The sequence below is a fragment of the Arvicola amphibius genome, chromosome X, assembly GCF_903992535.2.
Source record: "Arvicola amphibius chromosome X, mArvAmp1.2, whole genome shotgun sequence".
Lineage (NCBI taxonomy): Eukaryota > Metazoa > Chordata > Mammalia > Rodentia > Cricetidae > Arvicola > Arvicola amphibius.
In genome coordinates, this window is record NC_052065.1 from 63058218 (window position 1) to 63064982 (window position 6765).

Genomic DNA, 6765 nt, shown 5'->3' on the forward strand with positions numbered 1-6765 from the left:
TGGTGTTGTTTTTCTGTCCTTTGGCTGGGACCTCCTTGTGCTGCTGTGGCCTCTGGGAAATCCTGGTGAAGAATTAGATTTACTTGGCCTTGTAGCCCCTAGGCATTAATGACTAACCCTATGTTTATTACTTGCTTTTCTAAACGCACACATTTCTTAGAGAGAGACCATACTAAAACTTAAATTTTGTGAAACACAAGAAGATAAGGATCAGAAATTTTGTGGATGAGATTGATAGGAATATGAAAGACACACTTAGACAAATAGATGAAAGGGTAAATGAGCCATTGTATCTGTCTACACAGAGAAAAAAATAGAGGGCAGGGAATAGTCTTCAAAATTTTAGTGAGCCTGCCTCTTTGGGAACAGATTCTACAGGCACAAACCCTCCCCAGCACTTGCTGCCTCTCTGAAATATGAGACACACTGAAAATTTGGTCTAGGATTAGATAATGTGATATCTACATTAGATAATGTGTCTAAAGGTTTCAGCCAACTGATGACATACAATTAATACTAAAACACAAGATGGGGTGGGGCAAATGGTACTTTTAGTGGTTTGGCTGGGCATTCTAAGCTGACAGCTTTGGTGTACAAGTTAAAAATGAGGCTTAGTGGGGCTGGAAAGATGGCTCAGTGCTCTTTCAGAGGACCTGGGCTTAGTTACCAGATGGTAGCTCACAACCATCTGTGACTTCAGTTCCAGGGGACCTGACAACACTTTTCTGACCTCTGAGGGTTCCTGCATATACATCGTGCCCATAAAATCTGGCACACACATATATGTAAAATAAATATTTTTCAACAACCCTTAGCATCACCACTGTAGTTTAAAAGTTGGTTTTTAAAAAAATCCAGATAAATCCAGAACAGGATTTGATAAATCCAGAATGATTATTGACTCCATTTCTTATCCTTTTTTGAAATATATTCCTTCCCACTTCCCTCCTATCTGGGTCCACACCCTTTCTGTGTCTCATTAGAAACAGGTTTCTAAGGAATAATAAATAAAATATAAGATAAAACAAAAACTTCACTCTTAATGGTCTATTTTGTGTATACATTTTGGAAATCAAATTGGGAGCCTTGGGCATGCTAAGCAACTTTCCTAACTCTTATTTAAAAGGTTAAAACTATGAAGGTCAGGTTTTGGTTTCATTCAGGCCCTTGAATACAGTTAATCTTAGAACTTGAAGATAGATTACTAATAGCCATATTACAAATGGATAAGCATTTTCAAGTGCTTTATATTAAGTACTCTATAAATTCATATCCAGTGAGGTGGGCATATTGCTATCCTGCAATCTAGGTGAGTTATAAACACTGACTAATTTGCCATGGGTCACAGGACATTCTAGAGTATTTGACTCACATCTTTGTTTCTGAAGTTCTTCCTTGGACTCTTAATCCTGTTTCTTTATGACCTCATTTGTTTTTCAGTATTCCAACTTCTAGGCTAGTTTAATTTTTGACTAGTTTGCCAAGGAAAATTTTAAAAGGACAAATCTATATTCATTTATATGAATTAAGGGATATAAATATCATAAATTTGTTAAATCACTCTGGGCATTTCCAAATACACCTTAGGAGTTAGAAATTGAATCAAATGAACATTCATTTTAGCATGTTAATAGGTTTTTGTGAGTAAGAGGCTGAAACTAAGGGCCAGGCAGTGTTTAAAAGAATACAGTTTCCGTGTAATTATTTTGGGGCATAAGCTAGCCAGGAGGCCGAAAGCCGGGCGACGGGAATGCAGCCCGCAGCTCCTCACTACAGATTGGCGCCCAACGTGGATAACTGAATCCACAGAAAGCTTGAGAAAACTTGGGAAAGAATAGAGTAAAGCATGGCTTATTGGTAGGAGCAATTTCTCGGGTCTGAACATGTGTTTTTCGGTTTTCAGTCGTAGCAGGAAAAAAGCTGTGCTGTTTTAAAATGCCAGCTTTCTGGGCCATCCTGCCAGGGCAAATTCTGACTCTTTCAAGCAGGCAGTCCTGACTATGGAGCTTTTGATTGTTGTTTAACACTGTTGCAGCTTGCTTGCTGGCAGGGACCTTGAACCACAACAGAGTTGTGTGATAAACATGGCTACAGCTGGTACCTCAGCCATGAGGCTGGAAAGCTAAGGAATGGGCTGTATCCAGCTGCCAAAGCCACAGCTTTAGTCCTACCCATATTGTTTGGTAAATTAAAGACTCATGTGGTCACAAAAAGAGAGATATACAGTAAAAGAAAGATTCAAAGTCAAAGAAAATGTCTAACTGGTTTACTACGTGTTAAAAATATATTCAGCCTAAGGTTAAAGTTCTTAAAAGTAAAAAAGAAAAAAAGGAAGTAGTTTGTTGTGGTCCTATACACCTTTAATCCCAACACTTGGGAGGCAGAGGTGGATTGACCTCTGTGACCTCAAGGTGTGGTAGCACACACCTTTAATCCCAATGCCTGGGAGGCAGAGACAGACAGATCTCTGTCAGTTCAAGGTGTGGTAGCGTACACCTTTAATCCCAGCACTTTGGAAATAGAGGCAAGTGGATCTCTGTGAGTTCAAGGACAGCCTGGTCTACAGAGTTATTCCAGGACAAAGATATACAGAGAACCTGTTTCAAAAAGTAAAAGTAAAAATAAACAAAATAGAGGTTAAGTAAAGCCGCATAAAGATGGAAAATACACAGAGAATCTTGATACTATATGCTATCGTGCTCTCTTTGAATTGTTTGAATGTTGAGGAACGAGCAACAGCTGCTAAAAGAGATTTGTTTATAAATGCTGCTGAACTAATCCAAGATAGACATTTTGAAAATACCTTGAATTCAGAATTTGGATCTAAGGATATGATACTTTGGAAAAGAGATTCTTCTTTTATTTTTACAGAAAAGGAGACCCATTGGATTGCTTCTATCCCAATATGGTATGATAGACCACACCCTCCTGAAAGGTTTCTGTGAACACCCTCAAAAAATTACTTCACTCAACTGATGACTGAGATGAACCTAGCACACAGGTTACACCATGAAAGATCTGATTAACAGTGCCCCCATTCAGCAGGAAGCAGTTTGGAGAGAAATAACTGTGCCCATGTTCCCAAATATTGTTTATAAGTGTTCTTTTACATTTAAAGGAGGATATGATATAGATATGAATAATTTGCATTGGTATAGATTTTGCTTTATTGATAGAGATTTAAGGTCAATTTTGTTATATGTATATGTATTTTTGATACTGATTAAGGTATTAGATTGTGTAGTTCATTTTAAAAATGTAATGTGTAATTAGGAAATATAGGTTGCTAATGGATAATCATTGATAATAGTAAAACTTGTAGTCATGTTAGTTAGATTTTCTAGATAAATAGAGGTATATTTCAGTTAGATAGGCATTCCTAATATCTTTCAAAGACTACAGAATATTCCACTTAAATGTTTTAATAACTTAAGGCTTTTCATGACAATGAGACACGTCTGCTCCTGGCAGCACCAATCTACTTCAAGAAGATGATGGGCATCGAAGAGGATCCTTATGGAGTTTGATAGCCATTTGGGCAAGAAACTGCTTTTGCCTGGACTGTTGCATAAACTGGACACAAAGAACCCACAGAGAGAGGACTGCTGAACTTGCCTAAAGGTGAGATGATTCTTTGGGATTCCTGATTCATGAAAGAGTCTGCAAGACATTCTGCGGGACACAGCAGATACTGACTGAACTGCCTTTGAAATTTCCTGCTTCAGGGAAATGTCTCTGGATACTATGGGCCTGAAGGCTGAAGATGGATGCCCCAATGGTACAGAGGAACTTCAGGTGACTGTCCAGGCAGCTAGATGTCTCTGTGATTTCTAGAGTTTTATAAGTTGCTTACTTCTCATTTACTTAGGTAATATTATATCCTTCTGGTATCTTTGATGGAGTTGAAGAATAGATATAGTTGTTTTCCTTTGTTATGGTAAAAGATAAAATGGATATATTGTAACTGTAATTCTAACTTGATAACTATTTTGTTATATGTAATTTTACTATGTTAAAGTTAAAGCCTTTCATTTTTGTTTAAACAGAAAAAGGGGAAATGATGGAGGATTCTTATTGGCTAATAAACAAACTGCCTGGCTCGTTTAATGGGCCAGCCCTTAGGTGGGTGGAGTAGACAGAACAGGAAGAAGGAACTGAGGTAGATGGCTCAGTCAATTGCCACGCCTCTCCTAAGTGAGACAGATGCCATGCCTCTCCTCTCTGAGCGAGATGCGATGAAGCCAGCCACCAGGTCAGACGTGCTGAATCTTTCCCGGTAAGACACCATTCGTGGTGTTACACAGATTATTAGATATGGGCTAGTCAAGATGTGAGTAAGAGGCTGAAACTAAGGGCCAGGCAGTGTTTAAAAGAATACAGTTTCCGTGTAATTATTTTGGGGCATAAGCTAGCCAGGAGGCCGAAAGCGCCGGGGCGGCGGGAACACAGCCCGCAGCTCCTCACTACAGGTTTTGGCATCAGTTTTAGGGCAAGTATTTTCCAAAAGTCTTGGAAAAAGTATATATATATATATATATATATATATATATATATATATATATATGTGTGTGTGTGTGTGTGTGTGTGTGTGTATATACACACATATATATATACACACACACACATATATACACGTGCCTCTGTATATGTCTACATATATGCATATGTATATATATATGCACATCTATTTATATATGTGGATTATGTGTATATATATATGTATGTATAACAGGTTGGCCTCGAACTCACAGAGGTTCTGCCTGCGTCTGCCTTCCAAGTGCTGGAATTAAAGGTATGCACCACCACTGCCCAGCCATGTTTTGTTTTTTGAGACAAGGTTTCTCAGTGTAGGTTTGGCTGTTCTAGAACTTGTTCTGTAGACCAGGCTGGTCTTGAACTCAGAGATCTGCCTGCCTCTGCTGCCAATAGCTGGGATCAAAGGCATGCATCACCACTGCTAGGCCTTATCTATTTGTTTTTAAACTTAGTAAGAATATTTAACATGGCCTCCGGACACCTTAAAACAATTTTGAGTGTATGGTAGAGTCCCAATATAAGAACAGCACTGTTTCCAGTCTTTCTACTGAGGTTAAAGGTGTGCACCACCACCTGGCTTTTTTCTGTATTTTAGTCTATGAAATTTGGGCAAATTTTGATGGTTCCAAGAATTGAATCCAGAGCCTTGTGCAGGATATGTAAGCAGTATACCTTTGAACACCACCAGCAGCCCAAATTGAGCAATCTTTAAGGACCATCTTAACTCTAATATGAAATAACTACAAAGGATTTCAGTCAACTTTTTAGTATGCCTGTCAGTTTACCAGCATCCAAGCAGATGCCCTTTGAAGTTGGTTGTCTAGAACTGCCATAGGCCGTTGAAGAGTGTTGTTATTGCTTAGAAGATACTTGTTTAAACTGCTTTTGGGAACACTTTTATGAGCACCAATAAAGTAACCCTATTCAGTTGGTTCACATGCTACCTTTCTGGTCAATCTTGGCTGTTTCCAAGAATTACCTTTATCTCAATAGATCTTTAACACTTAAGCAAAACAGTCTAAAGGCAAGTGCAAACAAATCATTTCCAAATAATAGGTCAAGTGGTGTTTGGACTAAGTAAATGGCTGTTGAGGAGAGGACTTGAAGATCATCATGTCTCATTCAATGTGAAGCACCAAGATAAACAGCTACCATTGTAAGCAATCAGGCTTTTCAGTAGAAGCTGCCTAAGTAGATACTAACAAACCTTAAACAGATGTGCCATAATTATCTCCATTCAAACACACAGCTGAGAGCTCACATATTTGAGTGGAATAGAGAAGGATATGGGGTGATCAAGGGCTCATCTAAATTTCCATTTTCCTCAGGAAGTAACCATCTCTATCTTAAGCATTGTTTTTGAAGAGTGGGTCCTCAAGTCTCTGAAATACTGCTGAAGTCTCATCGGATGGCCTGACTGCTACAGCTATAGTAGGTAGTGACTACTGTATTGCCCAGTAGAGTTCTAGGTTCAGAAGTAATTAAAGTGGGTAGGATGCAAATGGTACCAAGTTTTAAAAGTTGACCTATGGCTACACAGGCATACCTTATCTGCTGACCCATATTACATCAGAACTAAGTAAGTCTTGTTGAAAAGCGCACTCATGCACGTGTGTGTGTAGCTCGTGATGAGTTTTGAAGAATTCCTGGTAATGCAGGTCTATAATCAAAGCTACTTATAGGCTAAGGCAAGAGAATCACCAATTCATGGCCAGCCTGGGGAATACTTTCAACGTTAAAAATACAAAAAGATCTGGGGAGTCAAGTTCAGCATTAGGGCGCTTGCCTAGCATGCATTGAGTTCCTGGGCTCCAACAAATAGAATCACCACACTAAAAGCCCCAGGGAAGTAGTGAGGCCTACTGAATCAAAACTACACTGAGGAAGTGAGTTTGATTATCAGTGGAGAGCTCTGCGAGTGCCACTGCCAGCTCAAGGTGTATAACAGGGAAAGTCCACCCACCTATAAGTGATGTGCTCAGAAAGAGCCATCTGAACGAAGGACTTAACATTTCAGAGACGGAAGACTGGATGGAGGACAGACACTGAACAAGCCCACATGCACACCCACTCTGAGGTCAAGGGAAGTCAGCCAAGGCAGCAGTCGGGGGCAAGAACAGCAGACACATCTACTTTAAATGTTAATCACCTCTTTACATCGAAGATTAAGCTGTTCAACAAGATAAAAACCTTGGCCAAATAATAAACCAGTTGCAGTGGAATCCTCGA